At 41.1% G+C, this 25871-nt stretch overlaps 1 protein-coding gene across 6 annotated transcripts in view; it reads left to right on the plus strand.

Annotated features, from left to right (window-relative positions):
* The window catches only part of FOXP2 (forkhead box P2), a gene marked incomplete at its 3' end in the record, with an annotated part of 555064 nt that overhangs the window by 145274 nt on the left and 383919 nt on the right, over nt 1–25871 (plus strand). For all 6 annotated transcript variants that reach the window (XM_084616819.1, XM_084616818.1, XM_084616823.1 and 3 more), the window contains exon 3: nt 25153–25236. The remainder of the gene's footprint in view (nt 1–25152; nt 25237–25871) is intronic.

The following is a 25871-nucleotide window of genomic DNA, read 5'->3' on the forward strand; positions in this document are numbered from 1 at the left end:
CTGAGAGTGCAATGAAAACATGTGGGAGAGCTCTCAGTAACTAACTTATGACACTTCAGTAGCTAATTGCTCACAACATTTTACTTCATAAAAATGCTCATAAACCTGATTTGTTCAGTACAACACTTTGGGAATTTACATGGCGAGTGAAGCATTTCTTATCGTAATAGATGAGAATATGTGTTTTCAACTATTTTAATTGCATTTGACATTCATGAGGAAACTGATGGCAGTAGCCCCTTTCCCCCAGCTGGTAAGTATCTAAGAGTTAGGTATTATTATTGAAAACTGTTGTGTGAAATTTTTCATTATTTCACATTATATTGTATCATCTGCTTTCCAAACGTTTGGCTTTCAGTAAAATTTTGAGGTCTTCAAGTTGCTTTTGAAAAATCAGCTGATTTTGTGAAATCCTAGGCTAATATAAAATGTATTGAATTTTCAAATTCTAATGGAAACTTTGTGTGGAAATACCATGGGGCTATCTTTTACAATTTTGGCTTGTAGCAAAGTCAGGATGGGACAAAGCACAACAAAGCCAGCCACATGGATATTTAGAATAGAACATGTACACGGGAACACACCAGGTCGTAGCAGGATGGGAGCATGTATACGCTCTAGTTCCCCTTTGCAAAGTGGTTTGGCAATCGCTATGGGTCCTATGCTCAGAAGAGGTCAACACAGGACAGATGACCAAGCTGAGTCACTAGAGGATGGCATCAGTTGACATATTTTCCATTTCAATATGGTTTTATATCACTTTAGCTTTGTTTGGCCTGGGTAGATAATGAATTACCAAGGCTTTGTTCAACTGGTAGGTCTCACTGCTCAGTGGGAGAGACAATCCCATCCTCTCGCTGTTCAGCAAAAGGCTGTTATCCTACAGTGGGGTGCACAGGTACCTTTTTGGTACAGCTTCTACTGCATCAGCAGCACTGAACTCATCCTCTGGTCCTAGAACTGCCACTGTCCTCTTCCCCAGTCCTGTCCATGACAATGTTGTAAGTTTCCAAGAGAAAAGCCATTTGAGGAAGTTTGGCTGAACTGATATTTTGAGCAGCTGGAGTGGGAGAAGGATAAAGATAATTGCTATAGTATTTGTGTATTTTATTCTTATTATGCAATGTTTTATTTTGTGGTACCACCTACGGCTCAAAACCAGGTTGAGCTTCATTGTTCTAGGCACGACAGGACAGATTTTCAAAGATACGTAGGCATCTGAAGTTGAAGATAGACATCTTGTAGGATTTTCAATAGTATCTAATGTAGTTAAGAGCTTAAAACTCATTGATTGTTAGATGTGAGGCACCTAATGTGCATAGACTCTTTTGAAAATCCCACTTGATGCCTATCTGCATCTTTAGACACCAAAGCACTTTTGAAAATCTGGCCCGAAAGAACAGTCCATGCCCCCAGAGAGTTTATAGTCTAAAACACATGATGTAACAGGTGGATGAGATTGAGAAACAGACTGCAGAGGGGAGCACTGATGAGATAACTAGGGTTAGCATACATCCCATTTGGGCCAGGACTCTTCCCTTTTTTAAGCCCTGTCCCGGCTGTTGTGACTTTTTTGGCAAACGGGACATGTGCCCACATTTGATCAAAAAATAGGATGCAGAAGAATGTGGTGGGGGGTAGGGGAGAGCTGCAATCCCAGCCCAACAGGGAGGGGAGGCAGGGCTCTGGTGGGGGGCAGGTAGGGCTCTAGCGAACAGCGACACCAACCCCAGCCTCACGCAGGGGGCGAGCAGGCTTCAGCAAGCCGCGCTGCATGAGGAGGCGGGCTTGGGCAAGCAGCAATGCCAGACCTGTGTGTGTGTGTGTGTGGGGGGGGGGCTTGGGAGAGTGGCTCGGGCCAGCCCAGTGGGAGGGGAGGGAGAAGGGTGAATAGGTGGCGTGCAGGGTGAGGCTTGGACGAGCAGCTCAGACCAGCTTTGCGGAGGAGAGGGGGCTCAGGCTAGCCCTATGCAGAGTTGCATTTTCCCTTTGAGAAATTTGGTCACCCTAGAGAGAACAAATAAGTATAGTAGAAGCGGCACAGTTCTTAGCCTGTCAGTAGTAGTGGGGCTTGTGGAAGCAATGATGTGTAAGCAGAGAAGCCAGCCTGTTTCCTACCAGGATCCTTCAGTGAACTACAAAGGCTTCCTGACTCTTCGGACATGTACACGATCACAACAACAAGAGTAAAATTAAAATAGACATACTCCACCCATCTACTGGGTCATGCTGCCTCAACCCCCTTGAGTTCCTTCTTACCACTTGTGGCTGGAGCATTGTGTGTGGTGTTTTACCTCATGCTGTCAGTCTCAGTCTTCCGAGATTTCTTGTTGTTGTTTGCTAATATAGTTTAGTAGTACCCTTAGGCTTAGTTTTAGTTTTTAGTTAGGTAGTTTGCTGCCTTGGGTAATATCCTTACCAGGGTGTTTTAGCATTGGCCATTGTGTGGGGTGGCTGTTCCCAACACTGACTCTCACTTGTGGTGTTTGTTGTATCTGGAAGACCGGCACATTAAAGAAAGGTGCTCCATCTGCAAGTCATTCAAGAAAAGAATGTAGGTTGTTAGGGAGTCGCACTTGAAGTAGCATCTTGTGAGCAGGCCATTAGATCCACTTTGGCACCAGAGGACTCTTCTGATCGGCTGGCATTCATTGCAGAGGGCCATATGTTGGCCAAAATTTGTTGCAGTGATCTTTGTATGTGGTGGATGCTTCAGCCAGAGTTATGGCAACAGCTGTGAACCTGAGGAGGGCCTTGGCATTACAGGATTTTGGTATAGTTCTGGATGTGCAGCAAAACATAGAGGACTGACTTTTTTGTTCTCAGACAAAACCGAGGAGGCTCTGCATTGGTTTAACGACTCCTGGGCTACTTTAGATTTGTTGGGAGTTTGTCCCAGCCACAACGAGGTGCCTCTACACAGTCAGTAGCAACAGCAACAGTATCACTCACAGTGTTTCTTCTGACAGCCCCAGGCGTGCATACATCTCACTGGAATACACGTCTGCACCCACATCTAGAAGAGCAGTTACAGAACAGTGAAGAACTACAGTTACATTAAAAAGTAACCATTTCCCCCTCTCCCCCCCCGCCCGCTTCTAGTCCCTCTGTCCTTCCTGCACCTCCCCCATCCCTGTCCCCAGTTTACCAAGGTCAGTTGACACTTGATAAAATGTCCTGTGATAACTATAACAATATTATTCTGAAATTTGCAATTCTTTCCAATTTCTTGAAATCATGAACTATATATTAAACTGACAGTAATCTAAATGGGGTGGGAGTCTGGGCTGGCATTAAAGATCACGAGGTATGGCAAACTTGCCATTCTCTCTTTGGTTGTCTGGAAGTCCACATGCTAGGGTCTTCCAAAAGCAGATTTCCACTTGCCATATGGATTTTATTCCACAGTGGATACAGGAGGCTCCTTCAGAAACTGCACCTGCTAAAGCTTGGGCATGGTTCCAGTAGTGCTGAGGCAAAAGTGTGAAGTGAGTGCAAGGGGCTACCTTATATTTGTAGTGGAGATGCTTTTTGTTTTCTATGCCCTGGAAAAGGTAAAGTAATAGTAGGGGGAAAACCCAATGGGATAGAGACATTAGAAAATGCTAATGATAATTTCTTGACAGTGAATACGCTCTAGAAGTTTCCCAAGAAAAGCGGCTGACAATAAGTGTCAAAACTAATTAAACTAGACAAAGTACTAGAAAATGTAATGTAGAAAATAGTGCCACCCTGGTGGAAGTCAGAGGATAGATTTTTGTGAACGAATGGGTCTTTTCCATATCCCTTTTCTGTAATTCTGGTAACATTAACATATGCTAACTTGAAGGGGAAAGGAGTCCAGGAGAGCTGGCTGTATTTCAAGGAATCCCTGTTGAGGTTACAGGGACAAACCATCCCGATGAGTTGAAAGAATAGTAAATATGGCAGGCGACCAGCTTGGCTTAATGGTGAAATCCTAGCGGATCTTAAACATAAAAAAGAAGCTTACAAGAAGTGGAAGGTTGGACATATGACCAGGGAAGAGTATAAAAATATTGCTCGGGCATGTAGGAATGTTATCAGGAGGGCCAAATCGCACCTGGAGCTGCAGCTAGCCAGAGATGTCAAGAGTAACAAGAAGGGTTTCTTCAGGTATGTTGGCAACAAGAAGAAAGCCAAGGAATGTGTGGGCCCCTTACTGAATGAGGGAGGCAACCTAGTGATAGAGGATGTGGAAAAAGCTAATGTACTCAATGCTTTTTTTGCCTCTGTTTTCACTAACAAGGTCAGCTCCCAGACTGCTGCGCTGGGCATCACAAAATGCGGAAGAGATGGCCAGCCCTCTGTGGAGATAGAGGCGGTTAGGGACTATTTAGAAAAGCTGGACGTGCACAAGTCCATGGGGCCGGACGAGTTGCATCCGAGAGTGCTGAAGGAATTGGCGGCTGTGATTGCAGAGCCACTGGCCATTATCTTTGAAAACTCGTGGCGAACCGGGGAAGTCCCGGATGACTGGAAAAAGGCTAATGTAGTGCCAATCTTTAAAAAAGGGAAGAAGGAAGATCCTGGGAACTACAGGCCAGTCAGCCTCACCTCAGTCCCTGGAAAAATCATGGAGCAGGTCCTCAAAGAATCAATCCTGAAGCACTTGCATGAGAGGAAAGTGATCAGGAACAGCCAGCATGGATTCACCAAGGGAAGGTCATGCCTGACTAATCTAATCGCCTTTTATGATGAGATTACTGGTTCTGTGGATGAAGGGAAAGCAGTGGATGTATTGTTTCTTGACTTTAGCAAAGCTTTTGACACGGTCTCCCATAGTATTCTTGTCAGCAAGTTAAGGAAGTATGGGCTGGATGAATGCACTATAAGGTGGGTAGAAAGCTGGCTAAATTGTCGGGCTCAACGGGTAGTGATCAATGGCTCCATGTCTAGTTGGCAGCCGGTATCAAGTGGAGTGCCCCAAGGGTCGGTCCTGGGGCCGGTTTTATTCAATATCTTCATAAATGATCTGGAGGATGGTGTGGATTGCACTCTCAGCAAATTTGCGGATGATACTAAACTGGGAGGAGTGGTAGATACGCTGGAGGGGAGGGATAGGATACAGAAGGACCTAGACCAATTGGAAGATTGGGCCAAAAGGAATCTGATGAGGTTCAATAAGGATAAGTGCAGGGTCCTGCACTTAGGACGGAAGAACCCAATGCACAGCTACAGACTAGGGACCGAATGGCTAGGCAGCAGTTCTGCAGAAAAGGACCTAGGGGTGACAGTGGACGAGAAGCTGGATATGAGTCAGCAGTGTGCCCTTGTTGCCAAGAAGGCCAATGGCATTTTGGGATGTATAAGTAGGGGCATAGCGAGCAGATCGAGGGACGTGATCGTTCCCCTCTATTCGACATTGGTGAGGCCTCATCTGGAGTACTGTGTCCAGTTTTGGGTCCCACACTTCAAGAAGGATATGGATAAATTGGAGAGAGTCCAGCGAAGGGCAACAAAAATGATTAGGGGACTGGAACACATGAGTTATGAGGAGAGGCTGAGGGAGCTGGGATTGTTTAGCCTGCAGAAGAGAAGAATGAGGGGGGATTTGATAGGTGCTTTCAACTACCTGAAAGGGGGTTCCAAAGAGGATGGCTCTAGACTGTTCTCAATGGTAGCAGATGACAGAACGAGGAGTAATGGTCTCAAGTTGCAGTGGGGGAGGTTTAGATTGGATATTAGGAAAAACTTTTTCACTAAGAGGGTGGTGAAACACTGGAATGCGTTACCTAGGGAGGTGGTAGAATCTCCTTCCTTAGAGGTTTTTAAGGTCAGGCTTGACAAAGCCCTGGCTGGGATGATTTAACTGGGAATTGGTCCTGCTTTGAGCAGGGGGTTGGACTAGATGACCTTCTGGGGTCCCTTCCAACCCTGATATTCTATGATTCTATGATTCTATGATTCTATGTATTTGTAGACCATCTCTTTCCCCACAAGACCTGCACTGTTGAATTTTCTCTAAAAGATATGTGCCTAGTTCTGCTAACCTTTCCTAGTAGGCCTTAGTTCCAAATCTCTCTTTATTTTTGCTGTCCTCTTATATACATATATAAGGAGAGAGAGAGCGAGTGTGTGTTCATGTTCTCAAAGCTAGTCAGGACTCAAGCTAACAGTCATAGCAATGAAGAGATGAGAAGGTCCTATTAGACCATCTGATCCAGTTCCATGACAATGCAGAATTTTTCCCTCCAGTACCTGAGGTCTAACTAGTGCCAAATAAATGATCTTAACATATGATACTTTTATTACTATAACCTACCGTAGTATGTACCTTCATACTGTTGACACATATTCACTATATCTCCATTTTCTTCTTTGTGGGTGCTACTACCTGGCCCTGTATCCTCTCTTCTATATTTACATATATGACTGTAGCCTGCTGGTTAAGTTCCACCTCTCTTACACCCATGTATTACTGTTGAATCCAGTAGGGTTGCACAGATCTATCAGAAAGGAAAAATTAGTCTTGAATGTAGAATCAAAGTAAAATTAGTCCTGCCAAAGGATCAAAGTCAATCTAAAGTCAGGGACATGTGAGGCTGGAGGTGAAATTAAAATAGTGGGTTTACAGCTGATACTAGGTGTTTTAGGCATTTTTGGTCCTTTTGAGTGAACTACAATGAGTAACATCCCCCTCCCACATGCACTATGGATTTGGGAATTCTGATGTAACTAACAAGTTAAGTTCTCATTTGTAAATCAGTAATCTCGTATCAGAACAGATTGGAGCATTTGTTATCAAATCAGTCTGTTTTCTATAGTTATGTATATTTCTGAAATGAGCTATCTATACCTGTATGGGCCAAATTCTATTCCATTACACCTTTGGGGTTGAATGATTGTAAATGAGCATAATTTGACCAGTAGGTAGCATAATTTGACTAGCATAATTTGAGCTCATTCCCAAAACTTGTGTGTATATTTTGGGGAATGTCTTTTCCTTTTATACAGTTAAAATGAACATAACTTTTAAAAATGTTCTTGCTGATTGCATTGTTCTTTGTGTGTATGTTTTACAAATAGGATGTGATGTTTTGAATATGCTTCAGGGTTCACTAGTTTGTATAATGTTTGATTTTCTGTAGCAAAAGCATGTCAAGGTGATCTCTGTGGGTGGTTAATATTTTCTGTAGTTTATTCTTCAACCACGAAATTATGCAAAACTGGCACACTTGGTGATGTGATGTCTATTTTTATATATTTATAATGTAAAATTGGCGGAAGAAATCACCAGTGTACTATTTACTGTTCATTCATATTGGGTTTGTTTAGTCTGGAAAAGAGAAGGCTGAGATGGGACACGATAACCGTTTTCAAGTACATAAAAAGTTCTTAAAAGGAAAAGAGAAAATTTGTTCTCTTTACCCTTTGGGGATAGGACAAGAAACAATGGGCTTAAATTGCAGCAAGGGTGGTTTAGGTTGGACATTAGGAAAAACTTCCTAACTGTTAGAGTGGTTAAGCACTGGAACAAATTGCCTAGGAAGGTTGTGGAATCTCCATCATTGGAGATTTTTAAGAGCAAGTTAGACAAACACCTGTCAGGGATGGTCTAGATCAGAGGTGGACAAACTGTTTGACCCAAGGGCCACAGCTGGGTATAGAAATTGTATGGCGGGCCAGGAATGCTCACAAAACTGGGGTGGGGTGGGGTGCGGGAGGTTGGGAGGGCTCTGACTGGGGGTGCGGGCTCTGGGGTGGAGCTGGGGATGAGGGGTTGGAAGTGCAGGAGGGTGCTCTGGGCTGGGACTGAGGGGTTCAGACGGCAGGAGGGGGAAATAGGGCTGGGGCATGAGAGAAGGTCAGGGGGGCAGGCTCTGGGCAGCACTTACCTCAAGCAGCTCCCAGAAGCAGCGGCATGCCCCCCTCTGCTCCTACGCAGAGGTGTGGCCAGGCAGCTCTGCACGCTGCCTTGTCCGCAGGCGCCGCCCCTACAGCTCCCTTTGGCTGTGGTTCCCTGCCAAGGGGCAGCGCTTGGGGCAGGGGCAGTGTGCAGAGCCCCCTGGCTGCCCCTATGTATAGGCAAGATCCCAACCCTGCTCCCCGGCTGGAGCGCCAGAGCAGGCAAGCCCCGGACCCCACTTCCTGGTGGGAGCTCGAGGGCCGAATTAAAATGTCTGGAGGGCCAGATGTGGCCCCTGGGCCATAGTTCTCCCACCCCAGTCTAGATAATACTTAGTCCTGCCATGAATGCAGGCGACTGGACTAGATGACCTCTCAAGGTCCCTTCCAGTTCTATGATTCCATGATTCTTGGGTGTGAAAGTGATGGTGGTGTTGGCAGGAGTAATTAATTTATCACTCCCATTTTGTGCCCATTGATTATCCCCTTAAGAAATTGTATGATAGTTTAGGTTCTAATTGCCAGTGGCAGCACCGTGTAATGTGTCGGTTTTTTAAATGTATTGATTAAAGACACCGTAAAACCTCGCTAATGTTTGGGAAACCTATTTCAAACTGCTGATTTTTGCAGATTATCAAGGAAACAAACAGAAATCAAATAACACTTTTGCTTTGCGCAATGGGCTCAGAATGTTATTTTGCTACTTTTTGACTGAAAGAAGGGTTTTTTTAAACAATTGTTTAGAGCAACATTTTAAAATAAATATATATGAAACATTTAAAAAAGCAAATCAAAATGACTGGAATAGTCAAGGGCAAGTAATGCCATTTATTAGAAAATAGGCTTTTTTTTTTAAAGGCCAGGACAATCAGCAAAATAAAATGTATAAAGCATAGTCACCAAAAATAAAAAAGAGCGGGGGGAGGGGGGTGAAGAGGCCATGCCAATTTGTATAAAACATAATTGAGGAAAGTTTTTAAAAAGGAATATTATAGTAGGCATGGGCAATTTTATAAACTATGTATTGAAAGCAAAACTAATGTACTGAGAAAATAATTGTAACTAATAAGTCATATGTCTACGATCATACTGATTGCTCTCCTTATATATTGTATCTTTTCTCCTACTCTTTGTCTGTTTTGGTCTTTTTAAGAGGCTATGGCTTCCTATGTATTTATGCAGCATCTAGCACAATGAGACCTCAATCCCAGTTGGGGCCTATGGTTGCTTCCCTACTGCAAATTAAAAGTAAACAATAATAACCTAGTTCAAATGCCTGTGCGGATGAGTAACATAAATTAGAATAAAAATGGACATTCAGTTTCTTAAGGAGATGAATGGACACTTGAGATGAAATTAGTGCCTGGGATAGAATTCTAGCCATTGGGATAAAGCAGAAAATTTTCATCTTATCTGTTTTCAGTGGCAGAGATTTTGGACATATCAAACATGAAATATGTGCTAGACACCAGTAGGTGTGGTAGCTCATGTAATCTGAGAGAGTCGAAAAAGAAGAATAGGTAAGAATATCCTTGGTCATGTGACTGAACGAGATTAGTGTAGTAATAATAACAGACCCTGACAATGATCTCTGCAGTATCTGGCAAAGCACACTAAAGGAGTGATCAGAAACGTTAAGCCCCCGTGAGTAGTGCCATGAAAACTAAGGCCAAGTCTACACTTTTTAATTTATATCAGTATAACGATGTCACTCAGAGGTGTGAAAAATCCACACCCCTGAGCAATGCACTTATACTGACCTAACCCCCAGTGCAGACAGCGCTATGCCAATGGGAGAGCTTCTCCCGCTGACATAGCTGCCGCCTCTCGTGGAGGTGGATTAACTACACTGATGGGAGAAGCTCTCCCCGTTGGCATAGTAGCATCTTCAATAAAGTGCCACAGCAGTGCAGCTGCACTGGTTCAGCTGCAGCACTGCAGTTTCTTAATGTAGACTTGCTGTGAGGCGATGCATCCGTGCAAGAGTGCCCCTTCTGGCAAATGTGGTGCAGCCCCTGGGCTCACATGGTGTAGTAGTGGGGCTGTCAGTCTATTCCTGGGACCCAGAAGTCTGAAAACCCTTGCTTCACTCTCAAGTCTGTCAGGGGGTTAGTAGGGGAACCCAGGCTTACCCACTCCACTGGCTTCCAGCTCAGGGCCTTTGAGCTAAATAAGCAGGATCAGGGTTATTTGACTCGGACTGTGCCCTGAGCTCCTTCCTACCTCCCCCTGGGTCTCTGCAGGCTCTCCAGCCTGTCTGTCAGTTCGTCCCCCTTCTGGGCTGTTGTCTCTGGGCAGCTCTTTAGTAGCTTACTAACAGGAGTTCCTTTCTCCAGCCTGCTCACTCCTCTGGTAGCCACCCCATCTTTCTGCTTCCAGCCCTTTTCTCCTCCCAGCTGCTGTGAGGTTTCCAATCAGCAGTGCCTGGCAATGCCGGCATTAAATCTTTGGTTGCTGGACCAGCGAGGGATAGATACACCCCAGGACACCAGCCCTAAGGGTGCAAGGTGGTGAAACATCCTCTTTTCATCAGTTGAAGGTAGAAGATTAGATAAAATACTGTAAGATCAGCCATTTAATTAGCTAATAAAAGTTTTAGTAAATTATTTGGGATCTACACTCAGTCTTAGAAGTTCATTAACTTTTGTGCTAAAAAAAGACCCTTTGAAACAAAATGATGAATTTAGGATGCCTAGATATGAATGGATGTAATAAAATTGGTTTATGGGAATGAGATGAGTAACCAGAGAAGTTTGTTTAAATGAATAAGTAAATAAATAAAACTGGTTAATGTTTTACTCTTCTCTTTACTGTACATTCTGACATGCTGCAGGAGAGTGGAGGTCATGTAGATATCTGGCAGAGATGGAGGATAGGCTCAGTGGTGTCCCTCGAGAAGCGTCAGTAGGACTCTCAACACAAATGTCTGTATTGAAAGAAAGAAAGAAAGAAAAAGAAAGAAAGAAAGAGAAGCTTACTACCAGGTGCAAAATTTTCTAAATGTTTAACCTTTTGTTGTTGAGAAATCTTAAGTAGGTTACAATTTGCAGGAGATAATGCTGCACACGTCTTGTTTACAATATCACCTGAAAGTGAGAACAGGCATTCACATGGCACTTTAGGGAAGGTCATGCCTGACTAATCTAATCGCCTTTTATGATGAGATTACTGGTTCTGTGGATGAAGGGAAAGCAGTGGATGTATTGTTTCTTGACTTTAGCAAAGCTTTTGACACAGTCTCCCACAGTATTCTTGTCAGCAAGTTAAGGAAGTATGGGCTGGATGAATGCACTACAAGGTGGGTAGAAAGCTGGCTAGATTGTCGGGCTCAACGGGTAGTGATCAATGGCTCCATATCTAGTTGGCCGCCGGTATCAAGTGGAGTGCCCCAAGGGTCGGTCCTGGGGCCAGTTTTGTTCAATATCTTCATAAATGATCGGGAGGATGGTGTGGATTGCACTCTCAGCAAATTTGCGGATGATACTAAACTGGGAGGAGTGGTAGATACGCTGGAGGGGAGGGATAGGATACAGAAGGACCTAGACAAATTGGAGGATTGGGCCAAAAGAAATCTGATGAGGTTCAATAAGGATAAGTGCAGGGTCCTGCACTTAGGACGGAAGAACCCAATGCACAGCTACAGACTAGGGACCGAATGGCTAGGCAGCAGTTCTGCGGAAAAGGACCTAGGGGTGACAGTGGACGAGAAGCTGGATATGAGTCAGCAGTGTGCCCTTGTTGCCAAGAAGGCCAATGGCATTTTGGGATGTATAAGTAGAGGCATAGCGAGCAGATCGAGGGACGTGATCGTTCCCCTCTATTCGACATTGGTGAGGCCTCATCTGGAGTACTGTGTCCAGTTTTGGGCCCCACACTTCAAGAAGGATGTGGATAAATTGGAGAGAGTCCAGCGAAGGGCAACAAAAATGATTAGGGGTCTAGAACACATGACTTATGAGGAGAGGCTGAGGGAGCTGGGATTGTTTAGCCTGCAGAAGAGAAGAATGAGGGGGGATTTGATAGGTGCTTTCAACTACCTGAAAGGGGGTTCCAAAGAGGATGGCTCTAGACTGTTCTCAATGGTAGCAGATGACAGAACGAGGAGTAATGGTCTCAAGTTGCAGTGGGGGAGGTTTAGATTGGATATTAGGAAAAACTTTTTCACTAAGAGGGTGGTGAAACACTGGAATGCGTTACCTAGGGAGGTGGTAGAATCTCCTTCCTTAGAGGTTTTTAAGGTCAGGCTTGACAAAGCCCTGGCTGGGATGATTTAACTGGGAATTGTTCCTGCTTTGAGCAGGGGGTTGGACTAGATGACCTTCTGGGGTCCCTTCCAACCCTGATATTCTATGATTCTATGATTCTATGATTCACTGTTGTAGCCGACATTGCAAGATATTTATGTGCCAGATGTGCTAAAGATTCATATGTCCCTTCATGCTTCAACCACCATTCCAAAAGACATGCGTCCATGGTGATGATAGGTTCTGCTCAATAATGATCCAAAGCAGAATGGGCTGACGCATGTTCATTTTCATCATCTGAGTCAGATGCCACCAGCAGAAGGTTGATTTTCTTTTTTGGAGGTTCGGGTTCTGTAGTTTCCACATTGTTGCTCTTTTAAGATATCTGAAAGCATTCTCCACACCTCATCCTCAGATTTTGGAAGGCACTTCAGATTCTTAAACCTTGGTGCTGTATCTGTCCCTAGAAATCTCACATTGGTACCATCTTTGAGGTTTGTCAAATCTGCTGTGAAAGTGTTTTTAAAATGAACATGCGCTGGGTCATCATCCAAGACTGCTATAACATGAAATATATGGCAGAATGCAAGTAAAACAGAACAGGAGACGTACAATTCTCCTCCAAGGAGTTCAGTCACAAATTTAATTAACGCGTTATTTTTATTAACAAGCATCATCAGCATGGAAGCATGTCCTCTGGAATGGTGGCCGAAGCATGAAGGGGCACATGAATGTTTAGCATATCTGGCACGCAAATACCTTGCAACACCGGCAACAAAAATGCCATGCAAATGCCTGCTCTCACCTTCAGGTGACATTGTAAATAAGAAGCAGTCAGAAGTATCTCCCATAAATGTAAACAAACTTGTTTGTCTTAGCGATTGGCTGAACAAGAAGTAGGACTGAGTGGACTTGTAGGTTCTAAAGTTTTACATTGTTTTGTTTTTGAGTGCAGTTATCTAAGAAAAAAAATCTGCATTTGTAAATTACACTTTCACGATAAAGAGATTGCACTACAGTACTTGTATGAGGTGAATTGAAAAATAGCATTTCTTTTATCATTTTTACAGTGCAAATATTTGTAATAAAAATAATAATATAAAGTGAGCACCATACACTTTGTATTCTGTGTTTGTAATAGAAGTCAATATACTTGAAAATGTAGAAAAACATCCAGGAATATTTAATAAATTTCAATTGGTATTCTATTGTTTAACAGTGCAATTAATTGCGACTAATTTTTTTAATCGCAGTTAATATTTTTGAGTTAATCACTTGAGTTAACTGCAATTAATCGACAGCCCTAATCTTAAGTAAAACATATAAAGGCCAATGCCTCTGATTACTTTATTTTAACCTTTTTCTAAATATTCCACCTTGTTAGGTTCAGACACTTTCAAATTGCAGTTATAGCTAGTACATTTTGGCATAACTCTTTCCCGGCTGTATGATTGTGTTGGTCTGTCCATGCCTACCATGCTTTACTTCATGAGTGTGTCTGTGCATTGTGCCTCAGCAGAATGTGTTAGTGGAAGGAGTTTGTTTGTTTGTGTTTTCTAAGATTTGTTATGCTCCCAAATTGCCTAGGGTTTGAAGACATTGTGAAGACTATCTGGTGGAGATACTCTTCTTTATGCATTAGACATATATGCAGCACAGAGCTGCAGGTTTTGCAAATATATTACTTGATTGCATCTAGGGTTGCCACCTTTCTAACTGCTAGTAACCGGACTCCTAAGGCCCTACCCCTTACTCAGCCTCTTTCCCCAAGGCTCTACTTGTTCTCTTTACTCTTTTCTCCTGTTGCTTGCTGGATAGTCTTCACCTCTCTCCCTCCACCCAGATCTGGGCTCCTTCTGCTCAAGTGCTGGGACAGGAGCTGCTGCAGCCGGACAAGGAGCCTGCTTGCAGGTAGGAGGTGACCCCAGTGGTAACCGGGCTTTTGATGTCTGGTCAGTATATCTGACCAGACACTGCCAGATCCCCTTTTGACTGGACTTTTTGGTCGAAAACCAGGCAAATGGCAACTCTAAATTTTACTCAGACACAGAAGCCAAAAACTGGACTGTCTGGGTAAAACTCGGACAAGTGGCAACCTTAGCACCATCAGCTCAGAAATGATCCTCTAAGTTTGAGAAATATCAGGAGAATCATAACCAGGCAGCAGATCCTGTTTCAGAAGTTCTTGTGTGTCTACATTTCTAATTGTGTCTAGGCAGAAAATTGGGTTTCACTGTAGAGTTAATCAGATCATGCTAAGAGTTTAATAATTTTATTTAACACCCATCACATTTATCATTCTGTACATGCACATTCAGTACAAAGTTGGAAAATATCAGTCTGCCTGTATTGATGTTTTGTGGGTGTCAGGATCATTAAGATAAAAATATTGTATGGAATGACTAGCAGAAGATGTTTATTTGGTGCTTTATTTTGAGGGATAAAGAGCAGTTAAATATGCTACTGTACAGAAGCAGCCTGGTCGGAGATAAGTAAAGATTGGAGAGAGCTTTCAGCTTTTGAAGCATTGAGTTGCTGCTGGCAAACGTAGCAGAAAAGGTGCTGAAAAGATTTCTCGTATCCTTGTACAAGCAAGTTTGATTCCACACCTCCAGCTTTAACTTGCACTTTTGGCTTACCAACATCACCTACCTTTTATTTCATGTGGAATCTCATTTTTTTTGTTCTCCATTTCCCGTTCCCATTAAATATCTTCACCTTTTTCAAAAGCCTAGTTTCTGGCTTTTGGTTCTTTTGGGGAGACTGAATGCATGGGTGCTGCTACCTATAGGGCAGTAATAGAAATCTTCCAACCTCATGGCAGAATACTTCTCCTGGAACGAGACTGAAGAGAAAAAATAATCTTAAACTGAAACACAATTTGCTACATATCTACTCAGAAGCAGAAAAAAAGGATGTATAGTCCATTATTGCCACTGGCTTACAAAAGTTTTTTTCAGTTTCTTAACTTCAACTTTAGAGTTTTTTCTTTCCATGTAAGTATTTAAACAGAACACTGTGGCACAAGTTGAGAATAAAAATATAAAAAACTGAAATGAATATATTTCCTGATAATGTTGTTTGTCTTCTTACACCTTAGAAGTTTTGCACTGGGGAAAGGAAAAGCTTCATAAAGGAGGTATCTAACTTATTTAAGTATACTGAAAGAAGTATTTTTAACTACTGGGCAAAACTGCAAAACTGTATTTTCACATTATATGGTAGTTCGATTGAGTGAATTACCGTTGAACAATGTAAGTCACCATATGATAGTACTTCTGATCTTCTTCACATATATTATGGAGGTGATCTAGCAGTTCCATAGTTCAGGTTGCATTGAGATTAGCACTTATTTTGGAATAAAATCTATTTTACACATTAATGATTGAATTTAGTCTTTCAAAAGAGAAAACAAAATTTTTCATAATTTTTTGGGTCAAAGATTGACTGACTTTTACAAATGAGACCTTTCTTTAAATTTGTCTCTGCAAGTCAATTAGTCTATGGTCAGCAAAGACTGTATGACCTAGCTGGAATGTGACAACTCAAAGGTGGGTATATCAATAAAAGGTGCATGTTTGCTCAGTGATTGAGAGGAACAGGAAATGACATGAGGCCCTGGTATGGTGTATGTATAAGGTAACTGGAAGAAAGAATAAATGGATGAGATACGGAATCTGATGGTAGAGAAGTAATTTATAGCATCAGGGACAGTGAGAGGATAAGGTACAAAAACAGGGAGAGGAAGAACTTAGTATTTTGGGTAAGGTTGAGATAAGCACCCATACTTCAGAAGGTGTAACTGAACAGATTTAACTGTCACTATAATTGCTTACTAGTGAAGACCCCTGGAAAAATAGAGTGCAAAATCTGCTGGATGTGGCCAGATCTTTATTGTGCTTGGGAAGCTGTGAGAGTATGCAGAGTTAGGGTTATTCAAGGGCACAACTTTCATTGTAATTTAATAGCTTTTTTGTATTTAATAGATTTCTTTGACTCCTAGAAAGTATCTTACAGAACGTTTTGAATATTAGATTTTAAATTCCAAACCTTGCTTTCCTGAGTCAGATAAGTCAAATAGCCTTATTAATAGTCAACAGAGTCACCAAGACTCTTTGCCTGAGTCAGACAAGCCGGCTTTAACCCGAATTATTTATTACTTTTTCATTCGAAAATGCCATTAATAAAGGTGGGTGAGAGTGTGGCATACCTGGATAAACAGCAAAAATCCAGATTCTGGAGTCTGCAAAGCGCTCCATAAAGCATAGGATTTTCAAAAGTGCTCAGCACTCAGCTAACTCTGTTTCCATTGAAATCAATGAGATTTTTACCATTGACATCATGGAGAGCAGAGTTAGGCCAATGCTGAGCTCTCTTGAAAATCTCACCCTTAATATAATTTGATAGAAACTCTGTTAATAACTCTAAAGCTGCCCTTTGTGCTATATCTGACAGCTTTTAATATAAGGATAGCAGCAGTACACAACATAGCTGTTTTGTATTTCATTGGAAAGCTCGGCTAGCTTTACATCAAGGACAGCAGGAGCTGGAGTTAGATAAAGCTCTTAGGCGCTGAATCCAACTGCTGCCCTATGCGGCCTTTGCCTGCAGCTGATGGCAGAAACTTCCCCCAAGGCCCTTGTTGCACCAGAGACTAGGGCAACAGGAGATGGATTTAAATAAATGCTTCATAACATCAGCAGTGACATGAGCATAACTTTAATCTCTTTGTTTTTACCTGTGACATCGGCACATTGCTGCTTGCCCTTCTCACCCTGTTTATCTCTCCCTCTTTCCATTTTGTTGTAACCCCATGTATTCCTCTTTCCCCTCCATTATTTGTTAGTCGTCCTTCCCTCCCGCTTTTTTGTTCTCAGGTACTTCATCCTTCCTTACTAATTCCATTATTCCCACTGTCACTGAACTTAACTCACCCACATCTCTTCATTTTTCTTTTTGTCCTAGCTGCTGGTGACACCTATCTAAAACCTGGCCTCCACTCCTTGCTTTCTTTCTCCTCTTTTGTCCTTTTTGTCCCTCTACATGCTCCGTCCATTACCATTTCTTATGTGCTGTTCTCTCTAAATCTTAATCAGAGAATTTTCCCAGTTCTAATAGAGTTATTATTAAACTGAAAACTGGGAACAGAGATAAGTTTCTTAAGTAACATTTTCACTCCATACATGTCTGGTGGTTTGGTAGTACAGTTTGAAATTTATTCACTGTAATGTAATCCCTTTTTAGAGATCTTCCCACTATTGTGACAATATTCATTTGTTTTATATTTTGTTCTCTTTTTGGAGCAAGGTATGGGGGAATATTTTAAGTTTTGAAATACATGTCACCTTTTGTCATGTCTTGAATCATTTTAAACCGTGTATTTATAACTGTGTATTATGCTGTTGTATAATTATTATTAATATAGCAAAGAGCTTTGGAACATGTTGTTTTGGGGAGTTTGGGTCAGAAACATTTACAACATCATAAATATTCCGCAGGATATCAGTGACGTACCTAGCACTCTACTGAGGCTGTATAAGTAGTAAATAAATAACTTCCAGCAATATTTACAGTATGGTATTTATAGTTGGATTCAGGAACTGTTTCAGATAAAGAACAACATGGTGGCATTTGTTTCTCTTTCCGTTTGGTCTTTGGGGGAGAAAAAAAGTACAAACATCTGCAAAAGTAATTGGTAGTTGGTTGAGAGGTTAGGATGGGGAGACAGCTGTTTTTCAGCTCTGCCGTCATCAGTAAGTGCCACTACAATGAATGCGAAATGCTATAGAGAATTTCAGGGAACAAGGAGATTTGACTACTCAGCCAAAAAACCCAAACAAACCATAAACAAAATAGTTAAAAGATATCATCATGTAACCATAGTGACATGAACATTTTGGTTGCTGTAATAAAAAAAATATCTCTCTAAGTCTCCTACAAGGTGCGACCTTTGTTCATGGCACACTGAGATCTGGAAACTAAAAGATTAATTCATTAAAAAAAATATTACAAGATGAATTTCCTGTGAAACTTATATGTGAGTCTATGTGCATTTGATATGCCTGATTTGGAGGGAAAAAAATCCTGTTCTACATGTGTGCATTGTGGACTATGGGTGAGAGCTTAAACAGGCATTCAGATGCTTTAGACAAACAAGGAAATTGAATATGGACAATGGGAAAATATTAATTTCCCCCATGTTTTAAATAACTATTCATGTGAGTCCCAGTCCAGTGGCCATTGATGTCTAAGTAAAGACTCCACTTCATTGGATCAGGTCCAGGAACATGGATGGACTTTTCATGGGATATTATTCATTAAATTTTAAGAAGTTATAATTTAGCTGCGCTGCAACAAGCAAAGCGAATGATGTAATTGGAGAGAGATATTCATGTCATATACTTTTGCTGATGAAAGTTTGACCTACTACGCTGCTTTTGCCAATATTGTTCAGTTATCCCTCATTTTTTAATAAATGTTAATATTTGGAAAGCAAAAATGTGTAGCTTAGCCTATTAATATTTTATTGTATTTATTTTTATACTGAATTTGTACAGTGTCCTGAGGTGTTTGCATGAAGGCCAGTTCATTCAAATAAATTTGATTGATTGACAGAAGAAAGTCACAAAATGAGCATAAGAAATAGGAAAATGTCTGTATCCTGGAAAATTTATGGCTTTTAAAGTGTAAAAGCTCCACACATTCCCATTATATTTTGATTTGTGAATTTCTTATGGAAGATGATCTGTATTTCATGGATGCCATATTCATCTTATGGCGAAGGAGGTTGCTGTGGGAATTGCTTTACTCATTTATTATGCGAGTTAATGCAGAAATGAGAATCTGCATACATGGCTGATTAACTTGTGCCCCTCATTTTGTTCAGAAGTTATTTTTTTTAACTATTAAATAAGCTAAATTCATTCCTGCCAAATGTTTCTTTATGAATAACTGGTTTTTGTTGTTCTTTTGAAACTTAAAGTGCATGGTTTACTCTCTCTATTTTGTCTTCTATTGTTGGAGCTACATCAGTAAAATTTTTGTTGGGAAGGGTGGTGGTGTAAAGAGTTCATTACGACAAACAGTGTGGGATTGTTGAAAAGTTTTATTAAAACTTATAGAAGTCCCCACCTTTGCATTTACCCTAAAATCACAATTAATCAATCTTTACATATTGGACAATGTCAAATGGAGTGCAAGTCTTGAATTATTGTATGAGATAGTTCCTCCTCAAATTAATATAGGTAATGGTTGGAACTTCATACAGTCTAGTTGGAAAGGCAACAGACATATTTGAATTATGAAGCATATGTCACCAGCTTTTGATTCCGGGTGTGTACAGCACCTAGCACAATGGGGTCCTGGTCCATAAGGGGGGCTCTTAGCCACTGCAGTAATACAAATAATAATAATAATAATTAATAATGATAATAATGATAATAATTGTCCAAGGTTCTTATTTTAAGGGCTACATTCAAACAGAAACTCATCCTCATTGAAACCAACTAAGGGAAAAGTAGCTGTAGAACAGACAGTTACTACATCCACATGGAAATAATAAAAATAATATAACTGCTCTTATGCATGTACACTTGGAAAAGAAAAAAATACTTATTCAGGTTTTCTTCTTCATAAAAGGTTGTGTGATTACGTATGTACATATACTACAAATGTGGGGTTTTTTTTAAATCTGATTTTGGTGTTGCAAATGATTTGTGTGGAAAACCAGTACAGCTGGAGTTATACTGTATATTTTTTTGAATGGTTTGATAGCGCTCCTGCATAGCATTTTGGTTTCACAACACACAGCTGCTAGTGTGAAAGTGTTGGAAGTCTCTCTGATTGCAGTTAGCATTAGGCCTCATACTACCAAAAAGAGAGAGAATGAATTTCTTGACTATATGGGTAGATTACAGATGCTAAATCTTTAAATAAATATGTACAGAATTGCATCTGTATTTATCTTATCTTATTTATCTTATCTCAACTCAAATCCTCACTTTGTCAAGCAGACACACTGAGAAATCCTCACCCAAACCACTAGCAAATTAACAAAAGTGGCATATACTGTTTTCCTTGATGTACAGGTATGTGCATATTAGGTTGGCTGTTTACATTTCAAAGGAGCAAATGATAACATATGAAAAATATATGACAAAGCTTATTTTGAGGGGATAATACCCCACAATGTTTTTATCATTACTGAATCAGATCTTTGTATCACAATGTATGATCCTTTGCTGACTGTTTGTCTGAAAACATCCAATCTTGATTTAAACATTGCAAGTGATGGAGAATCTATTACAACTTCGGGTAAATTGTTCCAATGGTTAATTACCCTTACTATTAAAAATCAATGCCTTTTTTCCAGTCTGAATTTGTTGAGCTTCTACTTCCAGCCATTGACTGGTGTTATACCTTTCTCTGCCAGACTGAAGAGCCCATTATTAAATATTTGTTCTCCATGTAGGTACTTGTGGACTGTAATCAAGTCAACCCCTTAACATTCTGTTTGTTAAGCTAAATAGATTGAACTCCTTGAATCTATTACTAAGTCATGTTTTCTAATCCTTTAATCATTCTTCAGGCTCTTGTCTGAATCCTTGTCAATTTATCAATGTCCTTCTGAATTGTGGGCACCAGAACTGGACTCAGTATCCCAGCAGTGGTCACACCAGTGCCAGATACAGCAGTAAAATAATCTCTCTGTTTCTACTTGAAATTCCACTGTTCGTGCATCCAAGGATTGCAATAGTCCTTTTTGGCCATGCCATCACACTGGGAGCACCTGTTCGGCTGATTATCCACCATGACCCCCAAATCTTTTTCAGAGTCACTGCTTCCCAAGATAGAGTTCCCCATCCTATAAGTTTTGCCTACGCTCTTCGTTTCCAGATGTATACATTTACATTCAGCTGTATTAAAATGTGTGTGGTTTGCTTGAACTCAGTTTACCAGGTACTCTAGATCATTCTGAATCAGTGACCTGTCCTCTTCATTATTTATCACTCCCCCAATTTTTCTGTTATCTGCAAACTTTATCAGTGTTTTATGTTTTCATGCAGGTCCTTGATAACAATTTAAAATAACATAGGGCCAAGAACAGATCCCTGTAGGACCCCACTAGAACCAGTTAACAGTTACATTTTGAGGCCTATCAGTTAGCCAATTTTTAATCCAGTTAATATGTACTACATTAATGAGAAAACCACTATAATCCCATTTTTAGATCCGGGAGACTGGTTCATCACCCTCGACCTCCAGGATGCCTCCTTTCATGTGGCTATCCCCTCAGCATTTCCTCTCTTTTACCGTTGGCTCAGAAAGACTACCAGCATGGAGTCCTTCCGTCTGGGCTCTTCACAGCTCTGAGAGTCTTTATGAAGCTTCTCTCAGCAGTAGTGGCTCATTTAAATTAATGGGACATAGCAGTATTCTCATACCTGGACAATTGGCTCCTCAGAGGTCGATCAGCTCTAGAGGTCCAGTTGGCAACCTTTAGCTCTGTTTCAGTCCCTGGGCTTTCACATCAATTGGAAGAAGTCTACATGGACCCCAGTTTAAAGAATAGACTTTATCAGAGCCACTCTAGACTCCCTAAGTGCTAGAGCCTATCTCCCGAAAGACACATTCTCCATTCTGTGCAGTCTATTCTCGACAATACAACACAGCCTGCAAAAAAGTGCAAGGGCATTCCTAGAACTCTTGGGCCACATGGAGGCTGTGTTCATCATGCCACATGCAAGACTGCTCCTCACGTGTCTTCACATATTGCTAAGGACTGCATACACTCCAAAGAGATCCATATCTCCAAATGCATCACAGTACCCAGAAAGTTCTGGTCTCTCTCAGGGGGTAGAAGAACCCACTGAAGGGCTGCAAGGGCTCACATCCTCCATCCTGAAAGATCCTCACAACAGTCACTTCTCTTATGATATGGGGGTTCACCTCCAAGGGGCTGCAGCCCAGGGCAGCTGGTCTGCATAAGAGGTCATGCTCCATATCAGTATCATAGAAATGAGAGCAGTTTGATATGATTGCCATCACTTCCTTCACACCATACAGGGCCTGTCCATCAGGGTAATGCTGGACAACAGAGTAGCAATATATTATATCAACAGACAGGGCAAAGCAAGATCCCAGTCCTTATGCGCAGAGTCACTAACTAGTTTATCTCAGCAGTTTATCATCTAGGATTCCAGAATACAATTGCTGACTCCCTGAACAGAAACTTCCATCAGGACCACAAATGGGAGTTCAATGAGTCTGTTTTCCACAGCATCTACAAAGCCAAGGGGTTTCCCAGAAGCAGATCTCTTTGCTACCCCAAACAACATGAAATGTCACCTTTTCTGCTCCAAGGGAGGATACAGCTGCAACTCATTGGGAGATGCCCTGATAATACCATGGCCCCATACCCAATTACAGGCTTACCTGCCTCTACTTGTGATTCTAAAGACCTTCCTCAAATTGTTATGGGAAAGATCAAGAATTATCTTCATAGCACCATCCTGGCCAAAAAAAGTGTGGTACTTGAACCTCTTTCACCTCTCTGTGGCAGCGCCTCTCCACCTTCCTCTCAAGAAGGATCTCCTATCACAGAACAACTGGGACCCTGATCTGGCCCACCCCCTCCTCCTTGAACCTGAGAGCATGGTTCCTAGATGGTTCCTAGATGGAACATGGAGCTAACCTGTTTGGGTAAGGTTCAGTCAGTTCTCTTGTGTAGCAGGAAACTTAGCACTCCCAAAATTTACCTTCAAAAGTAGAAATGCTTCCATTCCGGGTGATTTTCTTCACTTTGCTCAAGCATCAGAAGTTCTGTTCTCCAAAATCCTAGATTGCATGTTAGAATTAAAGATACAAGGTCTATCAGTGAGCTCAATCAGAGTACGTATGGCTGCTATTACAGCCTTCTGCTCACCCATCGAAGGTTTCTCAGTTTTTGCCCACCCTACTATGGCCAGATTCCTTAAGGACTTACACAATTTGTTTCCCCCTGTCTGGAACTTGCCCCCCCCCCAGTGGGGACCTTAATTTGGTTCTCAGTGCCCTCAGGAAACTTCTGTTTGAACCAATGGCTGCCTGGTTCTCTTCTCTCCCTCAAGACTTAGTTGCTCATAGCTATCACTTCAGCTATAGATGGATGGGAGAGTTCGGTACGCTCCTGGCAGACCGGATGTACTGCCTTCTATAGAGATAGGGTTACAATGCATCACCATCCTTGGTTCCTCCCTAAGGTCTCTTCAGAATACCATATTAATCAAGAGATCCATCTTCCAGTGGTCTACTCAAAGTCTCGTGTCTCCAGAGAGGAAAACAGTTTATGCACACTAGTTGTCAGAAGGGCTTTCACCCTCTACTTTAACCTTCAGGACTAAGACCTTCAGGGCCTTTCCTAGATTGTTTGTATCATTTGCAGAGCAGATACAGGGGCAATCTACTCAAAGACTATCACAGTAGTTTTCTGGCTGCATTTTAACCTGTTATAAATCCTCTGGGATGAAGCCCCCTCATAGAGTGCCAGCACACTCTACTAGAGCTCAGTCCATATCTATACCTCTACTGAAAGACCATTCCCATATCAGAAATCTGTAGGATTGCACCTTGATCTTCCATTCACACTTTTGCATTATGTCATCTTTCCTGCTTGGAGGGATTATACTACCTTTGGTGATGCAGTCCTCCAAACCATCATGGACTTGTCTCCTCAGCATCCACCTTGTTGTTGAGTTACTGCTTGGAAGTGTCATAGGGACAAAACACCCATAGGGACAGAACATCCCAAAGAATTCAAGTTACTGTAACATAAGTAACTTCTCCTTACTGCTTGTACCACCTTTGCTGCATCCCTTCTAATGACTGCTTACAGGCTAATCTTTTCACATGCCAAAGTGGGGGGAATCCATTGCAGTCCCTTCCAAAGAACCCACAGAAAAGAGAGATGTGTTGCTGATGTTTACGAAACACTAGTGATAGTTCTTTGCATCTATGTTACTGTGCTCTTTTTATGGGAGTTTAAAAAACACAAAAAGTGCCTGGGACTGATTGTTTAAAATTCAGGTCCATTGATATAGTGACAAAATACAACCTTCAGCTGTGTAAAAGATATTACCTCACCCACCTGGTCTCTCTAATATCCTGGGACCAACATGGCTACAACAACACTTCAAACAACCTTCAGCTGTATGAGTGGTAATATAAAATAGCACATAAAAATTGGCTAATGAGATCACTTAAGTACTGAGGCCTCTTCATGGGCTCATTTCACTTTGACATGATTATAAAACATAACTATTAATTTATTTTGCATGTTCTTGTTAATTATAATGGCATCCAGTAGTGCTACTGTAGTTAAGACTCTCTCGTTTTTTCCATTGCGGGGATTGTCTTACTCAAGAGGTGGAACTGAGTTTCAGTAAGGAAAGGAATGTTTTCTTGTGTTCTCTTTTTTGTTTTAAATTTTTATAATTTAAAATTTCCTTTCTTTTTTAAACTGTCTTTTATAATATAGATTAATGCCTTGAAAATGTAACTTACAACGGCAGATACTGTGCATATTAAAAATGATTTAAGTGTTTCTATCATTGATTTAGTGAATATGGCACAGTACATGTGCATTGTACAGTATTGTACAATGTATTGGACTGTGCATTGGTCAATACATTTTTAATAATGTACAAATGTGTATTGACATAATAGAAGTTATGACTTGATCCAAAAGGCTACCTTGCATTATATTTTAAAAATTGTTGATTAAAGACATTCAATAGAATGAGAGGTGCATACATTAGAAGACTTCAGGATATGGCTTCTGAAAGAGATACACAGTTAATGATCCAGATCCTCAGCTGATATAGGTCAGCCCCACTTCACTGAAGTCAATGCAGCTAGGTTGGTTTACTCCAGCTAAGGATCTTACTTACTAATCACCACATGGAAATTTGGAACTAATTATGGAATGCGATAAAGTAAATCGGGGAATTTTGCGTATAATAGATAAATAAATATTAGCTACAAATAGTTTCTTTTTTTTTATCAGGCCAGTGATGCTGGAATTGATCTCAGACAGCACTCCAGTTCAAGGTTGAAATAAGGATATCTTTTTAAGGCCTGGAAGAAGGAGGTGAGTACAGTTCAAGCACTGAAAATCTATAAATGATGTTGCTTGTAGCATTTTTTCCCCTGTACCATCACTGTCCCTGGTTTAACCATGCTGCTTCCTGTTATTCACAGAGATGTATTACTACTTGTAAGACTAGACTGTAGAGCAAGAGGAGTTAGCAGGTCTGGCAGTAAGGGAAGGATGGCCTCCCTCTTTCCCACTCCTCATATCCCATTTCCTTCTCCTTTTCCTCATTTTTCAGCCCCTTCCACAAAACTCAGTTGCAAAATGTAAATCTTCCAGCAATTCATTTGGAAGATTGAAGAAGACTTGAATGTGGTTAAGAGAAATTAAGAATCACTTATGATTTTTTGGCAGTAATAACCACAGTGATGCTTCAGTTATAAAAGCTGGGTCATTTGTCCTATAGCTTTTGTGGAAGAAGCTGAAAAATAAAATTATTCTTTTGTATTTCTATGATATTTCTATCAAAATGTAATATATTATTTTATACTAGATGTTTTGATTACACATCGCATTTACTATGTGTCTTTGTGTAGTAACACTTGTGGAATTGTACAATTGGTTTAGTTTTGTTTTAAATAAAGAATGTTTAGCGTGCACTAAATCCCAACAAAATGATACATTCATAATTT

The sequence above is a fragment of the Lepidochelys olivacea genome (genome assembly GCF_965140295.1).
Source record: "Lepidochelys olivacea isolate rLepOli2 genome assembly, chromosome: 1".
Classification (NCBI taxonomy): domain Eukaryota; kingdom Metazoa; phylum Chordata; order Testudines; family Cheloniidae; genus Lepidochelys; species Lepidochelys olivacea.